Raw genomic sequence first — 24,131 nt, forward strand, 5'->3', positions numbered from 1 at the left:
CCTTGCTGGCAGGTAGTTAGAACATGGGGTGCTTCTGAGCAGAGGAATATGTGTGTATGGTTGGGAGGAGAGACTCTAGGCCTCCTCTGCTCCCTCCCCGCCCCCGCCATTTCTGCTCTGGGGATGTATGTTTAAAGAGAACACCAAAGGCAGACCTGATCAGTAGAATGGAGAGCTAAAAGTTCTGTAGAGCTTTGGCAACCCAAGGGAGCTACAAAAAGAGGAGGGCTTGCAAGCTAACGCAAATTTTATTTTATCCCTATCGTCTTTCCTCACAGCAGTCACAGGCTTTTTTCTAGCACATCCACTAATCCCACATATTTACAGCATAACTGTAAAGCCCCAAGTGTATTTATAACTATACCCCAGTTACTCCCAAGCTGTTATTTTCTATGGCAGAATATTGCCAATTGATCTGAACTTGTCTAACCTTCAGCAAGTACCAATCCCAGAGTCAGTTAAAAATACTGGGGTCTATTGCTAATTAGTAGAGCTCAGTTTAGATGTGTGTAGCAAATGAGCAGTGAACAAAGGGGATTATCCAAAAAATCCTGATTATTTTTATCAGCGAGGGGAAACAGATGGCTTGAGTTGGGGGACACAGTGGAGAAAAACCCAGTCCTCGAGATCAGAAATTGCTATTATTTAAATATTCTAAAAATCTTCATGACAATGACACGCACACTTAGTAAAAATGAAAAAAAGTTCAAATGAGTATACAATTATATAATAAAAATAAATCTTCCTTTAACCCCACATTCCAGAGGTAACTATCATCTAATTTCTTGGACATCTTCACCAAATTTGCCATGTATGCTCATGTATCTACCTACCTATCTACCTACCTATCTCTTTATCTATTCATCTTTCTGTTTATATGTGGTAAACTTACTATTCTCATATTTCTGCACCTCAGCTCAGTGCCTGGCATGTAGGAACCAGTCAACGATTTTATCCATTACTGTTACTCGTGGATTTTAGCTATGTCTCTCTTTGAATATTCCTTTTTTCTGTCCTAAGACAGCAGTTAGGTTTGCACTGTGTCACCTTTCTCGCAGTCACCTGCCCACCACTGCTGACAATCACAGCATCTGACCCGTTATCAGAGTGAACCTTGACATGATCTAAGGCAGAGGTCTCAACCTTGACTGTGCTTTAGAATCCTCTGGGGAGCATTTAAAAACTATTGATGCCTGAGCCTTGACCCAGACTAATTCAATTAGAATCTCTGAGGGTAGATCCCAAGCATGGCTGGACTTTTAAAGCTCCTCAGCTGATGACAACGTGCAGAGTTGAGAACACTGGTCCAGAGTTTCAGCTTGTCAGGACCAGTTTGGATCCCAATTCTGTTAGTGTTTTAGCTCTTGTTCCTAGTTTTGTATTATGTATTAATTTGAAAAGCATGCCTCCTGATTTCTTCATTCTTGTCACTGGCAGAAAATCTCACTGCTAATTTTTCCTTGTTTTGTTTGCTTATTTTGTAGGAAATTAAGCCTTTTCTGTCTCTAAAATCAAATACAGAAAAGTTCCTGGTCAATTGAAGGTTTGGGGGTTTATTTCATTCTGTGCAACTGAGGTTTTATATATTAAGAAAATCACATGACCCCAAATGATTAATGAGCTTCTGTGGCTGTAACATCTGTTTTGCTTACATTGATTCCTCTTGATCTCTCTTGTTGGAAATTTCGAGGCTATATATACCTGCATGGGGATCACCCAGCCGTGATAACCAAATTAATAAAATCTTCACCAGGGCTTCAGCTCATTGATCATTTTCTAGGACTAATGGATTTACCTGCAGCCCATATTGTCTATGTTACATCAGGCAGATTTTCCATGGGCATAGCTATTTAAAGCGAGTTAAGAATATTTAGTACATATTTTTTTTTTTTTAAGAAAGAGAAAGTGTTTTGGCAAAGCAGTTACTGGTGAAGAGCCATGTAGAAGGTTTAAAGACATCATGTCACCTCTGTCTCTGATGTCATGGAACAAGTCCTGAGATTATAATAGAGCAAGGTCCTACTTTTATAAAATGCTGTTTCTAAAGAGGTACCATTTTGGCAGCATAAAAGTGAATGTTTAAAAAAGATATTTGAAGTCAGATTGGTGAGTGGGTAAGGGTGACAATTATTCTTAATTTTGGAGGAGCTATTCAAACTCCTGTCCACACAGTGCCATGTGTTCTTTTGGATAAATTGGAAAGGATGATAAGTGTGGCAGAGGATAACCGATACCTGAAAATGGATGAAGCGGCTGGGTGCTGTGTGCTACCAATAGCCTGGATTATTTTTTTTTTTCAAAAAACACTGATTCACAGGATTTCCTTGGACATCCCTGTTTTTTCCCCTTATTTCATTACCCTCAAATGATTTGCAATTCAAAGGGGCAGTTTTTTTTGTTGGAGAAACTTGACCCTATCTAACCATCATAGCGTTTTTATAAGAAATATTTTGTGAAGTCCTCTTTACCATCCTGAAATATAGATATAAATGTGTGTATATAATAACCTAACCACACACTAATTAAAAGTATCATTATAATGTCTTAACTGTAATATAAAAAATAATGAAAGAAAAAGGATTTCCGATGAAATAATATATATCCCAATCTATAAATACTCAGATATGCACAGGAATAAACACTAGGACATGTAATGAATAGTCATTTCTATAGTCATTTTTTTTCTTTTTTAAAAAATTTAAGTATAATTGATCTACAGCATTATGTTAGTTTCATGTGCACATCACAGTGATTCAATATTTTGTACATTACAAAATGATCACCATAAGTCTAGTTGCCATCTGTCATCATACAAAATTATCACAATATTATTGACTATATTCCCCATGTTGTACGTTTCATCCCTGTGACTCAGTTGTTTCGAAACTGGAGGTTTGTACTTCTTAAACTTCCTCACATATTTCACTCATCTCCCAACCTCTTTCCGCTCTAGCAACCACCTGTTCATTCTCTGTATCTCTGACTCTATTTCTGTTTTCTTATGTTTGTTCATTTGTTTTTTAGATTTCACGTGTAAGTGAAATCATATGGTATTTGTCTTTCTCTGCCTAACTTATTTCACTTAGCATAATACCCTCTAGGTCCATCCATATTGTCACAAATGGCAAGATTTCATTATTCTTCGTGTCTGAGTAATATTCCATAGATACAGAAAATTATATATTCTTTTGCAATTCTTTATCCATTCATCTATCCATGGACACTTTTGCTTATGTATGTTGCCTTTGTAAATAGTGCTGCAATAAACATAGGGATGTGTATATCTTAGTATTTTTATTTTCTTCAGAAAAATGCCCAGAAGTGGAATTGCTAGATCTTCTGGTAGTTCTATTTTCAATTAAAAAAAAAATTAATATATTTTTTATTTTTAATTTTTTTAACATCTTTATTGCAGTATAATTGCTTTACAATGGTGTGTTAGTTTCTGCTTTATAACAAAGTGAATCAGTTATACATATGTTCTCATATCTCTTCCCTCTTTCATCTCCCTCCCTCCCACCCTCCCTATCCCACTCCTCTAGGTGGTCACAAAGCACAGAGCTGATCTCCCTGTGCTATGCGGCTGCTTCCCACTAGCTATTTTACGTTTGGTAGTGTATATATGTCCATGCCACTCTCTCACTTCATCCCAGCTTACCCTTCCCCCTCCCCATATCCTCAAGTCCATTCTCTAGTAGGTTTGTGTCTTTATTCCCGTCTTACCCCTAGGTTCTTCATGACCTTTTTTTTTTTTTCTTAGATTCCATATATATGTGTTAGCATACGGTATTTGTTTTTCTCTTTCTGACTTACTTAACTCTGTATGACAGACTCTAGGTCCATCCACCTCACTACAAATAACTCAATTTTGTTTCATTTTATGGCTGAGTAATATTCCATTGTATATATGTGCCACATCTTTATCCATTCATCCAATGATGGACACTTAGGTTGCTTCCATCTCCTGGCTATTGTAAATAGAGCTGCAGTGAACATTTTGGTACATGACTCTTTGAATTATGGTTTTCTCAGGGTATATGCCCAGTAGTGGGATTGTTGGGTCATATGGTAGTTCTATTTGTAGTTTTTTAAGGAACGTCCATACTGTTCTCCATAGTGGCTGTATCAATTTACATTTCCACCAGCAGTGCAAGAGTGTTCCCTTTCTCCACACCCTCTCCAGCATTTATTGTTTCTAGATTTTTTGATGATGGCCATTCTGACCAGTGTGAGATGATATCTCACTGTAGTTTTTTGGTTTTTGTTTGTTTGTTTGTTTTTTGCAGTACGCAGGCCTCTCACTGCTGTGGCCTCTCCCGTTGTGGAGTACAGGCTCTGGATGCGCAGGCTCAGCGGCCATGGCTCATGGGCCTAGCTGCTCCGCAGCATGTGGGATCTTCCCGGACCGGGGCACAAACCCGTGTACCCTGCATCAGCAGGCAGACTCTCAACCACTGCGCCACCAGGGCAGCCCCTCATTGTAGTTTTGATTTACATTTCTCTAATGATTAATGATGTTGAGCATTCTTTCATGTGTTTGTTGGCAATCTGTATATCTTCTCTGGAGAAATGTCTATGTAGGTCTTCTGGCCATTTTTGTATTAGGTTGTTTGTTTTTTTGTTATTGAGCTGCATGAGCTGCTTGTAAATTTTGGAGACCTCCATAATGTTTTCCATAGTGACTATGCCAATTTACATTCCCACCAGTTTCTCCACACCCTATTCAACACTTGTTATCTGTTATATTTTTGATGATAGCCATTTGACAGGTGTGAGGTGATATCTCATTGTGGTTTTGATTTGTATTTCTCTGATGATTAGTGTTTTGAGCATCTTTTCATGTGTCTGTTGGCCATCTATATGTGTTTCCTTCTCTGTGCAAAACCTTCGTAGCTTGATGTAGTCCCATTTGCTTATTTTTGCTTTTATTGTCCTTGCCTGAGGAGACATATCCAGAAAACTATTGCTAAGAATGATGTCAAATAGTGTACTGCCTGTTTTCTTCTCAGAGTTTTATGGTTTCAGGTCTTACACGTATGTCTTTAATCCACTTTGAGTTTATTTTTGTGTATGGTTTGAGATAGCAGTCCAGTTTTATTCTTTTGCATGTAGCTGTCCAGTTTTTTTGACACCATTTATTGAAGAGGCTGTCTTTTCCCCATTATATATTCTTACTTCATTTGTTATAGATTAGTATATATCAGGCTCTGTTCAGTTCTATTAACCTATATGTCTGTTTTGGTGCCAGTACCATACTGTTTTGATAACTGCAGCTTTGTAGTATGTTTTAAATCAGGGAGCATAATGCTTCCAGTGTTGTTCTTTCTCAAAATTGTTTTGGCAGTTTGGGGTGTTTTGTGTTTCCATATAAATTTTGGGATTATTTTTTCTAGTTTTGTGAAAAATGCCTTTGGTATTTTGATATGAATTGCATTGAATCTGTAGATTGTCTTGGGGAATGTGGTCATTATAGAAATATTAATTCTTCCAGTCCATGAGCACAGTACAGTAAGTCCCCTACATGTGAACGAGTTCTATTCTAAGAGTGCGTTTGTAAGTCCAATGCATTTGTAAGCCCAACTTGTTTGTAAGTCCAACGAAGTTAGCCTAGGTACCCAACTAACACAATCGACTATATGGTACTGTTCTGTAATAGGTTTATAATGCTTTTCACACAAATAATACATAAAAAACAAACAAACATAAAAAATAAAGAAAACATTTTTAATCTTACAGTACAGTACCTTGAAAAATACAGTAGTACAGTGCAACAGCTGGCACACAGGGGCTGGCATTGAGTGAACAGGCAAGAAGAGTTACTGGCCAGAGGAGGGAGAGGAGGTGGGAGATGGTAGAGCTGAAGGATCATCAGCAATATGAAATGGAGGGCAACTTCAATTTCACTCATGTCTGACGTTGATGGCACAAGTCCTGGTTCCTTGCTGGATTCAATTCTATCTACCCTTTTGAAAAAACAATCCAGTGATGTCTGGGTAGTAGCTCTTTTTTTCTCATCATAGCTGACACAGTAGCACTGGATTGCTGCAATCTACATGTACCATTCTACTTTTGGGTCCTGTGCCTCAAAAACTAACAGGCCCTCCTCAAATAAAGAAAATCCCCTTGCCATTTCCTGCATTGTGAATCTCTTCGATTCTTCAGTTACTTCTTCTTACTCTTGTCTCTCTTTGTCCTTTCTCTCTGCCTCCAATTCCATCAGGTCTTCATTAGTAAGCTCCTTGTGTTGCACAGTAAGGAGTTGGATGAAGTCCTCCTCTTGAGGAGCTTCTCGCTGAGGGTCACTAAGTTGCTGTAGACCTCTTTGGACTCCTCATCCACCTTCTGAAATCCACGAAAATAGTGAACAAACTGTGTGTAAAGGTTCTACCATCTTTTTTGCCTTGCTCCACTCTGTCAATTATTTTCACTTTTGTTTCCATTGTTATCTCTTGGCACTTCTTAGCAGGAGCAGCCACATCACCGCTGCGTTTACTCTTGTTTCTGGACATCTTGGGCTTGAAATAAAGATACTGTACTACTGTACTGTATACAGTACTGTACAGTCAAGTACACAAAAGCACAACCACTTGTAGAGGATGCATGCATGTGACAATGTATGCCTGACACATGAACTAACTTACATGATTGGACATGCGAATGCACGTTTGCATCTCTGAAAGTTCGCAACTTGAAGGTTCATATGTAGGACACTTTCTGTATATCTTTTTCCATTTATTTGTGTCATATTTAATTTATTTCACTAATGTCTTATAGTTTTCTGAGTACAAGTGTTTTACCTTCTTGGTTAGATTTTTCCCAGGTATTTTATTCTTTTTCATGCAATTTTAAGTGGGATTGTCTTCTTAATTTCTCTTTCTAATAGTTCATTGTTAGTGTGAAGCAATATAACAGATTTCTGTATATTAATTTTGCATCCTGCAACTTTACTGAATTCATTTATTAGTTCTAACAGTTTTTTGGTGGTGTCCTTAGGATTTTCTATGTATAATATCATGTCATCTGCAAACAGTGACAGTTTTACTTCTTCCTTTGGATTCGGATTCCTTTTATTTCTTTTTCATGTCCGATTGCTGTGGCTCGGACTTCTAATACTGTGTTAAATAAAAGTGGTGAGAGTGGGCATCCTTGTTTTGGTCCTGATCTTAGGGGAAAGGCTTTCATCTTTTCACTGTTGAGCATGATGTCAGCTGTGAGCTTGTCATATACACCCTTTATTATCTTGAGATATGTTCTTTGTATACCTACTTCGTTGAGAGTTTTTGTTATAAATGAATGTTGAATTTTGTCAATAGTATTTTCTACATTTGTTGAGTTGATCATATGATTTTTATTCTTCAGTTTGTTAATGTTGTGTCACATTGATTGATTTGTGGATATTGAACTATCCTTGCATCTGTGGGATAAATTCCACTTGATCATGGTATATGATCCTTTTAATGTACTGTTGGATTTGATTTGCTAATATTTTGTTGAGGAGTTTTGCACCTACATTCATCAGTGTTACTGGCCTGCAATTTTCTTTTTTGTGGTCTTGTTGTCTGATTTTGGTATCAGGGATATGATGGTCTAGTAGAATGAGTTCAGAAGCATTCTTTCCTCTTCAATTTTTTGGAATAATTTGAGAAGATTAAGTGTTAACTCTTCTTTAATTGTTCTGTAGAATTTATCATTTATTCATAGACAGTTGTGAACCTGTCTTCGTCCTGGACTTTTGTTTGATGGAAGTTTTTATTATTACTATTATTATTATTATTGATTCAATTTCGTTACTGGTAATTGGTCTGTTCATATTTTCTATTTCTTTCTGATTTAGTATTGGGAGATTGTACATTTCTAGGAGTTTGTCCATTCCTTCTAGGTTGTTCATTTTATTATAATTGTTTGTAGTAATTTCTTATGATCATTTGTATTTCTGTGGTGTCAGATGTAACGTTCCTCTTTCATTTCTGAATTTACTGATTTGGGGCCTCTCTTCTTTTCTTGATGAATCTGGCTAAAGTTTTATCAATTTTGTTTATCTTTTCAAAGAACCAGTTCTTAGTTTCAATGATCTTTTCTACTGTTATTTTTTTTTCAGTCTGTATTTCATTTATTTCTGCTTTGATCTTTATTATTTGTTTCCTTCTGCTAACTTGGGTTTTGGTTGGTTGTTTGTTTTGTTCTTCTTTTTCTAGTTCCTTTAGCTGCAAGGTTAGGTTTTTTGAGATTTTCTTCTTGTTTCCTGAGGTAGGCTTGTATCACTATAGACTTCCCTCTTAGAACTGCTTTTGCTGCATTCCATAGATTTTGGATTGTTGTGTTTCCATTTTCATTTGCCAATGTGTTTTTGATTTCCCCTTTGATTTCTTCAGTGACCCATTACTTGTTTAGTAGCATAGTGTTTAGCTTGCCCTTTTGGGTGATTTTTTGTTTGTTTTTCTTATAGTTCAGTTCTAGTCTCATCCCACTGTGGTTGGAAAGGATGCTTGATAAGATATCAATCTTTTTAAATTTATTGAAACTTTTTTGTGGCCTAGCATGTAATCTATTGCAGAGAATGATTTATATGCCCTTGAAAAAAAATGTGTATTCTCCTGTTTTTGATGGAAAGTTCTCTATATATCTACTAAGTCCATCTGGCCTAATGTGTCATTTAGGGTCAGTTTTTCCTTGTATAGTCTTTTTTTTTTTTTTTTTTTTTTGCAGTACGCAGGCCTCTCACTGCTGTGGCCTCTCCCAATGTGGAGCACAGGCTCCAGACGCGCAGGCCCAGTGGCCATGGCTCACGGGCCCAGCTGCTCTGCAGCATGTGGGATCCTCCCGGACCAGGGCACAAACCTGCGTACCCTGCATCGGCAGGTGGACTCCCAACCACTGCGCCACTGGGGAAGCCCCTGTATAGTCATTTTTTTTACATGGAATTATTGTGAATATGGCAACTACAAATGCAAACTGATATGAGTATGTTGCTTTTATTACAGACTCAAGGACCATGAATGATGTTGCCATCAATGATACGATTTTCTGATAGAATGAACATCTTTTGGCAAAGTTTAAAATACAGTACGATACTGTCTTCCCTACATTTATGCAATAGTTGAATTCCAGAAAAAAATCAGTTCATATTAAAATCTTGCAAATATACTAATGTTTATAATCAAATAGCATCTTGGCTCAGATAGTTAAAATTAAATGTATCCACTCATAAAAATTATTCCAAAAAATCCCAAACTTAGAAATATCAAGTAAAGATATAGTGCAACAAATTCTCATACATTGCTGATGGGATTGTAAATTGGTAAAATCATTTTGGAAAACCTTTGTGGCAAGGTTTACTAAAGCTAAATATATGCCTATTCTATTACCCAAAAGTTCTATTCCTAGGTATATATACTCAACAGAAAGCAGCATATATATTCAAAAAAGACATGTGCAAGAATGTTCTTAGCAGCCCCAGATGAAAACAAGCCACGTGTCCATTACTATTAGAATGCTAATTTATGGTATATTTATTCAAAATTATGTTATAGCAATGAAAATGAAACCAAAACTACATACAATAACATGGATGAATCTCACAGACATAATGTAAAACAAAAGAAGCCAATCATAAAAGAGTGTATAATGAGTTATTTCATTTATATGAGTTTCACAAGAGGCAAAACTAATCTGTGGTGAGAGAAATCAGGATAATGGTTAACTCTGGGAGGGAAAAACTGGGGGAACACAAAGAAAATTTCTGTGATAGTGGCCATGTTCTATATATTGTTGTAAGTAGTGGTTACACAGGTATATTCATTTGTAAAAATGTATTAGGTGATATAAATAAAGTATATGCATTTTACTTTTAAAAAGTTTACAAAGCCAAAACATAGGATTCACTTATATGAATATCTAGTGGAACATTCTTTTGGGCTAGAAATATTGCATGGATTTTAGGGCTTCTAGTCCTCTTGGTTCCTGCCCACTAAACTCCCGTAAACTCCAAGGTTTCTCAAAATTCAGTAATTTCTGTACTTCCTGAATTATTACTTACTAAATATATTTTAAAATTAGACTTATCTTTTTAATTTAAATAAATGTACTTTAAAAGAAATGTTATATAAGTAGAAAATCAGTATTATTTGGCACAAATAAAAGGTAATTATAAAAACAAATGCAATGACACTATTATATTCTAACCAAGAACTGTTGCCCACGTAACCTCTTGAGATAAAGCTTGCTTTCTTTTGGTTAGTGTTAGTCTACATTAGAATGCTGTGAAAAGTAGAAGAGCATTAAACTGAGACTTTCTCATCAACATAATCAGAAAGTTTAAAAAATAATTGCAGGGCTTCCCTGGTGGTGCAGTGGTTTAAGAATCCACCTGCCAGTGCAGGGGACATGGGTTTGAGCCTTGGTCCGGGAAGATCCCACATGCCACGGAGCAACTGAGCCCATGTGCTACAACTACAGAGCCTGTGCTCTGGAGCCCATGAGCCATAACTACTGAGCCCGTGTGCTGCAACTACTGAAGCCCACACACCTAGACCCTGTGCCCCCCAACAAGAGAAGCCACTGCAATGAGAAGCCTGCACTTGCCGCAACTAGAGAAAAGCCTGCGCACAGCAACAAAGACCCAACGCAGCCAAAAATAAAATAAATTAAAAATTTTATTAAAAAAATAATTGCAATAATTTCCACCCCAGGACTATTTACTTCATTACCATTTGTTACATGGATGGTGCATTAGTACACCTTCATACATCTTCAGCCATTCTGCTTTTTCCTGAGTCCCTCATGGCAATTAAAAAATAATCCACATTGCTGTCTCTTCTTAGGTAGATAGACTTATACTCCCCTCAACTTTGTAGCAAATAGTTTGATTATTTTCTGAAGAATGAACAAACATGGGATTTAGGAGTTAAAGTAAGGGATATTTATGGTACTACATTTTATCTGGTTGGCAGTGAGTGAGTGTTTAGTGGGTGAGTGATCTAGGTCCAGCTATGTACACCAGCACAGCAAAACGAATGCTAGGAAAATTGATACAAATAAGAAATCTCTAATTCTGTGTTGATTTTAGGTAAGAGTTTATAGTCAGGAACCCCCTCTATAGATAAATTGGTATAAATGTCCATAGATAACACTGATTCTCTTAGTGCCCCCAATTTCAGAGATGTATCCCTAAATACTAACATGATTCAGTATTATTTAATCCTATTTATGGGTGCCATACAAATAATCACATAAAATCACCAAAATCGTGTGTAATATTCCTTACATGTTGAAACTGACTTGAGGAGTAATGCTCTAAATTCTAAGACACAGAGAAGAGAAATGATTGCAGTATTAGGTTGAACTATATACAGTTGAGGTTTCTGAAGGTCAAAAATAGCCAATTGTTAGCAATTTAATATGTTTCAAAATAATACTTGATAATCATTTTGAATTTCTTTGTATATAATCATAGTGCAGTGTGGTGCTTTTGGGTGGAAAGAAAATCAGACTATGAGTCAGGATCTAGGAGCAGCCTCCACCATTAAACAGTGTTATATTGGGTAAATTACTTCTCCTTGGGTAGTGTTTACTCTTGCATGTGGAGGAAACATTAGCTAAATTCGTGGGTTCTAAAATGTGCATCACTGGCCTCTGTGAGTCTGTGGAGTTAATAAGTTCTTGAGTCCATGTTCTTTTCTCATCAAGCATATTTTGCATAAAGAATAACATATCTTGCACAATGTCTGAGTGCTTCCATGATAAATGAAGTGTCAAGCAATACATTGAATTCATAGTAGAATTTTATAATATATATTTTATAATTAATATATTAAAAGAAAATTATTGCATTTGAAGAATATACCTTTTTAAAAAATATCAGTGTTGAAAGATGCTTTCCATTATCAACTAGTAAAGACTAATATTGAGAAATGCTTTGGGCAAGAATAGCCAATTAATACTCACTAGAGGCAAAGAACAAGTCAAGGGTGAGGCCATTGGTCTCTTTATTTATCGATGTGATGGCTGATAAATATTTTCATTTAGGCAAAATGGCTTATGGAATAAAGACTAAGGATATGCTTTCTCATAGAAACTTGCTAAGTTCCTGTCTGAAATTAAGTCTTGCGAAAAAACATAAAGAAGCCAGTCTGGAAAATAATCATGAATGTGGCTCTTTGCACGTAGAGCTGAATGGGATCAAGTTAATAAAATGCCAACTTGGGTTTTGAGAAGGTTAGAATCCCCAGAAGAATCCCCAACTTGGATTAAAGTAGTCTGTGAATATTCAAGACTTAATATGACAGTTAGGGCTTCAAATTTCTACAAATAGAGAACAGACTAAAAATGCTTTTCAGCCTCTTAAGGAAGCTTCATGTTTTCTTCATATGGGTTCAAGAAGGATCACGGGGAATTAAGGCACTCCCAGAGGGCAAAGCCAAGAACTACAACTTCAGTCTAATCAAAGATCATTCCCCAGCTCTTGGGTACTGGGCCCTAGTAACCTCTGCCCAGTGGGATTTCAGAACTGCTGTAGACTGGTGATTCTGTGTGCTTCCAATTCTCCTTTCTGAATGGTATTGTTCATTGTGGCATTCTATCTGTTTTTAAACCATTGTCTGTTGGATGTATGAGTGGCATTTAGCTTGTAGGTTTCCAGATCAAGAAGAGCCACATCTAGATTGAACTGTAGGTGCTTTCAAGAAGTCCCAGAATTTGAGTCTTATACTATAATTATATGAAAATTATGACTTTTTTCCAAGGGAGAATGAACGTATTTAGCATACATAAGGGAAGGAGTTGTATATTTGTGACCAAGAGAGTGGTCTGAAGTGGATTGTATGTTTTCCTCAATTATCTGCTGCTCTCCTGTGAGAGAATTATACATTCTGCTTCTTTCAAGTCTGGCTTAGTCATTTGGCTTGCTCTTTTTTTCCCCTACTGCCACAAGAATTGCAAACCCAGATAAGGAATTCTCCTTGAGCCTGGATCTAAGAATGAAGATGACATGGAACAGAGCTGTGCTCAACCCTCATCTGACATAAAATGCCAGCAAGAAATGAACCCTGTTGTAAGCCATTGAGATTTGGGGGTTATATGTTATTGTATGTAGCATAATGAAAAGAGTTTAATATCGTCACAGAGCTAATGGTAGCAAAGGTAAAACCAGAACAAGGGCTGTTGATTCCCACTTACAGCATTCTTTTCATGGCATCTCAACTTCTTTCGTGAGTTGAGTATATTTGAATGTTTTAAGGGTGGTCTTAGTTTTTAAAATACTGTTATTAGGACACACATGAGTATTGGACTATTAAGGTATTTGTACAGTCCATAAACTACAGTTAGGACATGTTCACACAGCCAAGTTAAATAGAAAATGGAAGCAACTGTCTAACTAATTTAACTTCTCATATTCCTTGCTTCAGTTATCTAGATATTTAAAGGGGAAGATTTTTCAAAATTATTCATTTTTTACTCTCTTGGTTTCAGGCTTACTTAGGTATAGATGCAATCTTAAAATTTCCAGTAAAGACAGTCTGAAGTATGATAATTCTTGGAGTGGAACTAAAATAGATAGCTAGCTGGAAGCAGCCGCATAGCACAGGGAGACCACCTCGGTGCTGGTGCTTTGTGACCACCTAGAGGGGTAGGATAGGGAAGGTGGGAGGGAGGGAGATGCAAGAGGGAGGGGATATGGGGATATATGTATACGTATAGCTGATTCACTTTGTTATACAGCAGCAACTAACACAACAAAGTAAAGCAATTACACTCCAATAAAGATGTTTAAAAAAAAATGGCCCCTTTCTTTTCCCACCTGAGAACTGGTTCCAATAAAATCCTGACTAACTTAACTGGAAATCCTTGCACAAGGGTCCAAAGCCACAAAAAACTCATTGTATGGTATGGTCTTGAGTTATCACACATATTGTCAACTGCTACAATTCATACCCACCGCAGTACCGTATTTTAACATCTGACAGAAATATCATTTAATCACTTTTATCTCACTTTTGGATTGTCTTGTTTTATGGAACTGCTTTAACCACTTTTTTTTTCCTACAAGCTATTGAGCTAATGTACCATTCTCTGTGTTCTGAGGTAACTGCAACTTAAATATATTCAACCTCAACTGTCCTTTATTAAGGTAGAAGGTCTCTGCCCCACAGATGAATCTGAAGGCTATTTGGGATGAGGTTGTATCTTCATAATAAACTTGCTGTAGAGAAGCTGCCATTTGGCTGTGGGAGTGTTTTATTGCAGCAAAAATGTAGTTGCATATATTCATTTTATTTTTCATCATTCCTATCCTATTCTCTTAGTTTAAATTTTTTCCCCAAAGGTAATTATTATTTCTTTGCTCCTTTATGTTTTAAAATAAAATTGTAGCAAAATCTATTCAAGAATCCCTGGATGTCAAGAGATCAGAGAAAAGTTTTTACAAACCACTTTCTAAATGAGAAAGAAAAGGCGGGGGGGTGGTGGTGGATAAAAGAAAGAAAGAAATGAATACTGTGTCTTAAAAACAGAAGGAGTTAGCCCTGGTTTTGAGTATAATTTTAAAAAATTTGGGACCCAAATGATGATGGTGACAACGACCATCACACTGAGTCTCTAGAAACCCAAGTTCTAGCTTGGGGTCCTTGACTAGCTGAGAGCATGACCTGGGACAAATCTTTTCATCTGTTAATTTCCTTATCTACAAATTGAAGCCATTAAATTAGCCCTGTTTTCATCTGTGACCTTCTGTGAGTCTCAAGAAATCATAGAAAGAGGAACTATTTGCTCTAAACAGGGGGTTGAACCAGTGTGTGTACAAAGACAGATAAGATAGTCTTGCATGAGTATCAGACGTTCTGCTGTCAAAAGTGCCTAAAAATCAAATGATAAAAAATAAAATTTAGCTACTTTCTAAGAGCAGGGCGATGTTCTGTCTTCCAAATGCTGCTGGGAGAGCATTGCTAGTTTTATTTTTTGAGAGTTCAGCAATGTTGGGAATCTCTAAAATAACCTTTTCCTGCTTCTGTTTTATTTTGTTTTTCTCAGAGCTTGAATTGTCAGCCACTCAGCATGAAAAGTAAGATTTTTTTTTTTTTTTTGTAAAATACTTTAAAGAAAATACAGCCATTCTGAACCTTTCTGAAGAAAATGACCTCTTGCCTACAGAACTGTCAGCATTTGTGTTAAGCAAGTGTTTCCTTTCCCCTGGAGGCAATTTGGTATATTGTGAGTTACGACCTTGACGTGGTCTAAAGGTTAAGAAAATGTTCCATGTATGTGTTTCTTCCTTTAAAGTTAAAGGAGTTACTTCCTCAGACGGCTGCTTAATGTTTAATATTCTTGAAAGATAATTACAAAGCTAGAATTGAAGGAGCAAGGTCCAGTTGTTTGCCTGAATTATAATGTACCGAGTTGCTGCTGATGCATATTCAGTATTGTTTGGGGAAATTGAGGCAGTCTTGGGGGAGGGAGTGAAGGGAGGGTAGGAAGGGTTTGAAAAGCTGAGTCACTTCTCTCCTGACTCTCTCCCTGTGGGGCTGAGTGTCTTGTTTGACACTCAGGAGCTATAAAATAAGGAGGTAAAATAAGCATCCTCTAAGCCACAGCTTTATCAGGAATTTGCACCTTTTGCTCATACAAATGAGAGCTTGAAAGTTAGAAGAACAAAGAAGATTAAGTGAAAGCCCTGCTATTGGATTTTTTGCTTTCTGAAATTTTGAAGGTAAATGATGAGTTTGACTGAACTGTTGTTGTCAAAGTGACTTTGGGGGCACTGACTCTGAGTCCAGTTGTCAAGGTCTGGCAAGATGGGAGCTATGAGCATTAGACTCCACTCGGTCCCCTCAGGCTAAGCCACTCAACTTGGTGGCTTAGCGAAGCCACTCAAGGGACTCTCAGCTGCTTTGGTTTTTCCTCTCTGGCCCTCACTTTGCAACCCTGTAAAATGAAGGTGTTGGGCCAGATGATTTTTAGGGTGTCTTTTTGTGATACTTCTCCGGTTTGTTTATTATTTACTTATTTTTAAACAATTTACTTACTTTTATTGGAGTAGAGTTGATTTACAATGTTGTGTTAGTTTCAGGTGTACAGCAAAGTGAATCAGTTGTACATGCACATATATCTACTCTTTTTTAGATTCTTTTCCCATGTAGGCCATTACAGAGTAGAGTTCCCTGTGCTATACAGCAGGTCTTTCTCAGGTTTATTTTGAATGCTCATATCCTTTCAGTTCTTTTGACCTCTAGAACTTTTCTGGTATCCTGTCCTCTCACGTTGGGAGAAATGGATCTAGTGAATAGGACTTAATGTGCTAATTTCCAAAGGTATTTAATTCTATTTTGTCATCATTATTGTGTACTTTATGTTTTATATGACTTTGGGCACTGCAAAGTTTTATCATTATTGATTTATGTCAACATTCATTTGGATTTATCTACATTTGTATCACTTTTTTACTCCTCAAGTCTTTTTGTATTTCAAGCTTTTCATCATTTTTTTCTGCTGCCTGCTTCTTCAGAATGCCCTTTAGCAAGGCTTTGCCTCAAGTCATAGTTGGGCTGAATGTATTTTCAGTTGGAACATAGTAAGTGCTCTATTACTATAAGCCACGATTATTATTTGAGAGTGTCTGAGTTGTTTACTTATCTGCGTGCTATCTATTTACTCCACTAAAATGTAGGCCCCAAGAGGGCAGGAGCTTAAATTGTCATTTTCCTCATTGCCCTCTGTTGTCACATCAGTTGTGTAGCTCACTGGAAGCACTCATTCAAGATTGAGTGCTTGAATGAATTTATTCATCTACTCACTCATTCTTCATTCTGCACATGTTAAATGAGTGTCCTCTGTGGGTCAGACATTGCCTGACTAGGCTTTGGGACTACAAAGAGAAGAGTCCCTATCTTGGTACTGATGGAGCTAACTCTCTCATGGGAAGACAGTTAAGAAAAGATGTAATTGAAGTACAATATGGGGAGTGCTTTATTAGAAGAAATCACTAATAATTCCTGGGGACTGGTAGATATGGAACAGAGAGATGCTTTTGAATAGGGGTCCTCTAGACAGCAATTTTTATTACTACATCGTAAGGTTGACCCAATATTTTGGCTTCTGGAAGTGATCTTAGGTAGGTTAATGGGAGAAGTAAAAACTTGGTTATTTAGCTGTCCTAGATGTCACTAAATTTCTATAATGCAGAGAAAGTGAATTTGTGAATCAACGGCATATTCTATGGAAACTAATGAGTTGGAAAAAGTAGCCTGGAACAAAAAGAACTGCTGTGTTGCGAGTGGCCACATTGCACTCCACAGAATAATGATCATAGGTGGCCATTACTGCAGGTTATGATGAAGGCACTTTTAGCTAAGCATGGCCCTACAGAGACAGGACAACATCCTTGAGAGTTTTCCTTTAAGGTCAGAGCACCCTACTGAACTTCCGGTAGAAGGACCTTGAAAAATATTTTAAGAGGAAGAAGATGAGCAGCAGGATGTTAAGAAATGAGCTCAAATTTTGAATAAAAGTATTAAATTCTTGCTTCTCTATTTTATAGCTGTGTGACATTGGGTAAGAGACTTAACCTCTCTGAGCTATCTTAAGGTGTGGATAAAACTACAACATTGCTATGAGAATTGAAACCATGTATATAAAAGACTTGGTGCATAGTAGGCCTTCACAGCCATTTTATTAATGTGAATTAATTAATATTAACTAATATTAATTGGTGGCAATAAATAGGATAACAAACATGCAAATTAATATGCCAATTTGTTCATAACTCTTTCTTTGCTTTTTTTTTATTATTGTTGATAATTTCTGCCTCACATGCTAGCAGCTTTGGTTTTCTTAGCAATCAGTGGCTCAGGTAGGCCATGGTAGCAGCTTTGCCTTGTCTATATTTAGGTAAATATATTGCAGCCTACATGGTTTTGTGTGAATGGATTTCAGGGGTCATGGAAAAATTTCATCATTTGCCAAATCCTATCATGGAGTGTGAAGTACATTCACAAGAGCAATGACCTCCCTCCCCCCACTTCCCTCCCTCCCCATTAAAGATAATGCTTAGATAACACATTCTTCTTGGAAATCTTTCTATGCTCTCTCCTCTTCCACATTTGTCACTCTACCATCTCCCCTATACACCCTCCAGACAAAATTAATCACTACTCTCTGTATGTAGTGTGTCTACATTGTTTGCATTTACCACAATTTATAGAAACCAAAACATTATTTATTGTAAGATACATGTGTAGATATTAAAGATGTTATAATGTGAAAAAATGTGAAATTGGTGAAATATGATAAATTCTAAAATAGGCTGCAAAATTTTTGAAGGCAGAATCTATAGTCAAAGAACCTGGCAAGATTCCAAAAACCAATTTCAGAGTTTTTTTTCTCTGGGCTGACTTAGGTAGCTGGGTTTGGGGAAGGGTGAAGAAATCATGAAGACATTTGCGAGTATGTGGTTAGTGGCTGCTGGGAATGAAAGGAAGGGGAAAAATTACGTAGGAAATGAAGAGAGCCATAACAGAAGACAAGCATCATCAATATCCAGCTTTGATGAAGACTTTTCTTACTAAGAGCATATTTAGTTTTTTTTTTATATATTTAGTTTAAATTTTTTAACATCTTAAGAGATATGGTTATTTCCATACCGCCCCATATAACTTGTTGGAATATTTTGTTCACATAAAAATGTGGTTTTAGATGGAAGAATTCCAAAGCATTTAAAACCCAAATGCAAGAAAGCATGTTCTCATGCCAATAAATTCATTCTGTGAATAGATGCTAATGATGAATGATAAGTAATTATAAAGTAGTTGTGTAAATTATTAAATGATAATGAGTCAATATGTTAACATATTTATAAGGGGAGAATTGTTGTTGAGCTTTTTGCAGTACCAATGTTAATTACTAAAAGCTGCATTAGAGTTTGGGGAAAAAAAGCGTTATTAACTCACTCCTAAGGTTACTAGGAACAAGTGGGAAATGTCAACCTGCAACCCATTTGTATTAGATATATGGTATTTTCCTTGATGTATTGACCTTTTCTAAAAGATAAATTAGGTTAGTTCAGCATGGCTTGTTCTTTGTGAACCCGCGATGGTACCTAGTGATAACTGTTTCTTTGGGCAGAAATCTGGTAGAGATTATCAGCCATGGCATTAAACTGTCCTCCTAGCCACTGAGGAGACCTTTTCCAGCTATGAAAACCAAGACCACAATTACTCATCTATGGGCTACTGACACTTCTCATTATTCCATTATTTCTCAATGATGATATTAAATATGTTTTGTGATCAGTTTTGCATGTTATTTTAGTGCTCTGGAAATAATTATTGTGGGCTTACACACTTGCATCCTTTAAAGCAACTAGTTGCTTTTATTCCAGCTAACGTTCAGAGAATTTACCCACCAATCCAAAGTCTTTAATCTGGCATTTATGACCTCCCAAAACCAAACTTGATGTAACTTTCTTATCTTTAACCAGGTCTCAAGGGGGGTCCTCCCAAGGAAGATGCATCAGAAATTACTACACTAATGAGTATTATTTGATGAAAACCTCTATAAGCTTTCTTGAATTAGGAGTTAAGGTCAAGGAGGTGGATTTACAAGTAGCACTGAATAAGGGAAATTCATATAACTAAAAAGCTTGTTTTAATTAAGAAGAAGCCTTTGGACTGGGGAACTCTAGCCAAAACCTGATTTATCATAATTAACATATATCCATTTTGTTTTCTTCCCTCTGTTTTTGTGCTGTTGCAAAACTTGCTTGAGAAATGATAATTAAGATACAATTAAAAGATGAATGTGATTTAGGAATTATCCAGGTGAGAAGTTGGGGAAGGCTGTTTCAGACAGGTGGAACCACATACATGACCCATGTGGAGCCCCATGTGGGAATGCCATTTTGCATTGGATTTTGCATTTTGCATTTAAAGGCCAAGGGGCCCAGTACAGAGAGCAAGGGAAGACTGGCATAATGTGATGCTGAAGATGTGGTGTGGCTGGTGAGGTATTCATGGAAGAGTGATAATGACAGGACATGGGACTGGAAAGCAAGGATACTTCTGGGTTATGAAGGGCTGTATATAAAATGCCAATAGACTTAGCTTTTGTCTAAAAATCTTTATAAGCACTAAGCTCCTGAGCAGAGTACTCTTATTTTAGAATAATCACTCTGGAGGTAGCATGAAAGATAGGGAAGCAGAGAGAAGCTCTATGTGGGAGGACACCAAGGTCAGGAATGTTCATTCGGAAGCAGTTGTAATGGTCCATAAGTAAGATGGTAGGAGTCTGAACCGTGACAGTGAGAGAAATCAAGGGACAGACTTGTGGGGCTGGAGGAAGTTGTGTGCATCAGGTGGCACAGCAGTGGTTCTTAGCGTAAAAGGCTGAAAATAAGTCATACACACACACAAAAGAATAGGGATACTGTTTCCTTAAATTCCTTCTGTTATTTGCAAAATATTTCATTTTTACCTCCTAAATTCTACGCCCTCTCATAATGGCACTCAATGGGGCCGTAGTGGAGGTTGACGCCACTGCATCAGTGCAGAAGTCCAATGCACACTGGGATTCACCACTTCCATGGTCACAATTTAAGGCAAAATTGTATCACATGCCTGGATGGGGACTTTAGCAGAATGTCAAGAGGCCATTTTGAATAGTAGTCTTAATGCAGAAATAATAAAAGTGACTTTAACAAAGTGAGTGAGTGTAAAAGTGCTCAGGCCCAGGAACTATAAAGAAGTAAGTCACCTTAATCTCAGACAACCACATGCTGAATTCCCATTTGGGCTCTCCTGAGAGGGCCGGGAATTGGGCTGTTAAAAGCTCTGAGGCAGCAAGTAGAGGGCAGATGGTGAGTGTCTGAAACATGCTGAGATCATTAGGAGACAGAAGCCTGACTTTACTGATGGTGTGGTAGTCCTAGAGGAAGGTGAAGAGGTGACTTTTAGTTAAAAGAACAAAATGCCTTCTTGAAGAGAGCACTGGTAGGCATATTACACTGCTTTTACCTCTTATATCCCCCCAAAAGAGTGAAGGGAATCCACACGTTATGGAGAGGCACAAATGGGTCAAAACTAAGATTTGGGCCTAATCCCTCAGCAGCAGACCATCCTTAGGAAAGCGGGGCAGTGCTTGGAATAGGGATCCTTTTAAAGTCCATAAACAGATCAAACCTACTTTCAGAATTTCTATTTGATCCAGAAAGAATTAGAATTTTGGTAGGTGTATACATTAAATAACTGAGCATCTTTATAATTTGTAGTAGTATCTTTAAAATTTAGTGTCTTTCCCCATGCCGATATTCTATTATTCTCTGTTTTCTAGCATATACTCTAAAAAGGCGTATGGTATTACACATGTGAACCCCAAACACCTGTGCCAGGAAAAAGACACTGGGGCCTTGGTTGAGTCAAATGAGGTGTTGCCCACAGGCACTGCATGTAGTGTAATTAGAGATGCCCATGCAGGAGAGAAGCCCAGAGCTCAGACCACTGGAATTGTTTCAGTGCCAAGCACCATGAAACAGCAAATTGATAATGTGTCAATAAATGCAGTATAAGATGAGCTGAAGGAAATTGTTGAGGATGGAGCCTGCGAATGAGGTGAAAGTATCAGGAGCCTTTCCTTTTAATATTGGGTTTGTGGAGAGTGGTGGACCTATAGTCTAAAGACAAAGGGCATGTTCAGACAATAGTAGCAAGTTGCCATATTTATCAGGAATAAATGAACATCTGGGGCAGTGATTCTCAAAGTGTGGTCGCTGGACCAACAGCAGCAGCCTCACCTGGGAACTTGTTAGAAATGCAAATTATTGAATCTCTCCCCTCATCTACTGAATCAGAAAAGGGGGGAGGTGGGCGGGGTGGGAACTACCAAATGAGCCTGATGTAAGGCAGTGTGGGAATGTGTGCACACAGAAAGTATTGAAGGGGACAAAGAAAGGTGTGGGTTGGGAAGAGCCAAGTTTTGTCTTGAACAAAGTCTCTCTCCTCTACATGACATCCATTTCCCTTCTCTTGACTCCACAAGGGTGGAAGAGGATATAGTTGGAATCGGAGCCCAATAATCTGGGGGTTATTAAAGTAGTGTACATCTTCTTTAAGAAATTATCAAGATGGTACCTACTTTGTTATTTGCCCCCATATTCCTAATGCAAAACCATGATTAATTAAAAAACAGCAAAAAAAATCTCTGCTCAGCTCAACTGCCACTAATTAGCATAATCACCTTGCACATGAAGGCCACAGAATTCTTAGGGGAGGGACACCTTTCAAATCTCAGCCTCTAGAGACTTTCATACAGAGTGAAGTAAGTCAGAAAGAGAAAAACCAATACCGTATGCTCATGCACATATGTGGAATCTTAAAAAAAAAAAAAATTCTGAAGAACGTAGAGGCAGGACAGGAATAAAGATGTAGACGTAGAGAATGGACTTGAGGACATGGGGAGGGGGAAGGGTAAGCTGGGATGAAGTGAGAGAGTGGCATGGACATATATACACTACCAAATGTAAAATAGATAGCTAGTGGGAAGTAGCCGCATAGCACAGGGAGATCAGCTTGGTGCTTTGTGACCACCTAGAGGGGTGGGATAGGGAGGGTGGGAGGGAGATGCAAGAGGGAGGAGATATGGAGATATACATATATGTATAGCTGATTCACTTTATTATACAGCATAAACTAACACACCATTGTAAAGCAATGATACTCTAATAAAGATGTTAAAAAAACAAAAATCTCAGCCAGAGAAACCAATAGCTCTTATCTCTTGTCCCTTAGCCTTTCCGAAGATGTTTAAATAACTCATGGGGGTTAAGTAAGATTTTTCAAAGTATGATTTAAATGGCATTAAACTGGAATATTTTCACCTAGCTCCCAAAGATTAACTTTTCAAAAATTCTGTTTGATCATTAGCATAATTGGTGTCCTCGTTAATAATCGGAGCTGTCAGCATCCAGGTCCTGTTACCTTTGTGCTCTGCTATTTACAAGCTGGTTGCAAAGAGCTCTTGCAAGTCATTGTATAATAATCAATTTGCTTGGCTTTCCTTCTACATTCATTACATTGTCTTCAAGAGTACCCATTAGGCATGCATTTATCATTAACTAAGTGGTTCAAAATGAAGGCCTTTGAACACTTCTAATTAGCTATGTAAAGTTTGGAACAAAGTTAACAGAGGCCCCAGAAAACTGTTGTTTGGAGTTTCAAGCCACAGATTGCCAGCTGACAAGAAATACAAAATCAAGAGTGCAGCTTTTCTTCCCTGAAGATCTCATTGAAAAACCAAGATAAAAGGCTCACCCTGCTCACCGTGCTGCGGCCAGTTACCCTTGCAGTTGTACTGCACAGGATCACGATGTTACTTAAGAGTGCTCGTAAAAAACACGGTGTGTGGCTGACAGGGTCTTGGTGCTTCGGCTGGGTGTGAGGCCTGTGCCTCTGAGGTGGGAGAGCTGAGTTCAGGACATTGGACCACCAGAGACCTCCCAGCTCCACATAATATCAAATGGCAAAAGGGCTCCCAGAGATCTCCATCTCAATGCTAAGACCCAGCTCCACTCAACAACCAACAAGCTACAGTGCTGGACACCCTATGCCAAACAACTAGCAAGACAGGAACACAACCCCACGCATTAGCAAAGAGGCTGCCTAAAATCATGATAAGTTCACAGACACCCCAAAACACACCACTGGACATGGTCCTGCTCACCAGAAAGACAAGATCCAGCCTCATCCACCAGAACACAGGCACCAGTCCCTTCCACGAGGAAGCCTACACAACCCAGTGAATTAAACTTAGTCACTGAGGGCAGACACCAAAAACAAAGGGAACTACGAACCTGCTGCCTGTGAAAAGGAGACCCCAAGCACAGTAAGTTAAGCAAAATGAGAAGACAGAGAAATACACGGTAGATAAAGGAGCAGGGAAAAAACCCACCAGACCAAACAAATGAAGAGGACATAGGAAGTCTACCTGAAAAAGAATTCAGAGTAATGATAGCACAGATGATCCAAAATCTTGGCAATAGAATGGAGAAAATACAAGAAACGTTTAACAAGGACCTAGAAGAAGTAAAGAGCAAACAGACAAGGATAACAACACAATAAATGAAATTAAAAATTCTCTAGAAAGAATCAATAGCA

Source organism: Tursiops truncatus, chromosome 7, assembly GCF_011762595.2.
Source record: "Tursiops truncatus isolate mTurTru1 chromosome 7, mTurTru1.mat.Y, whole genome shotgun sequence".
Classification (NCBI taxonomy): Eukaryota; Metazoa; Chordata; class Mammalia; order Artiodactyla; family Delphinidae; genus Tursiops; species Tursiops truncatus.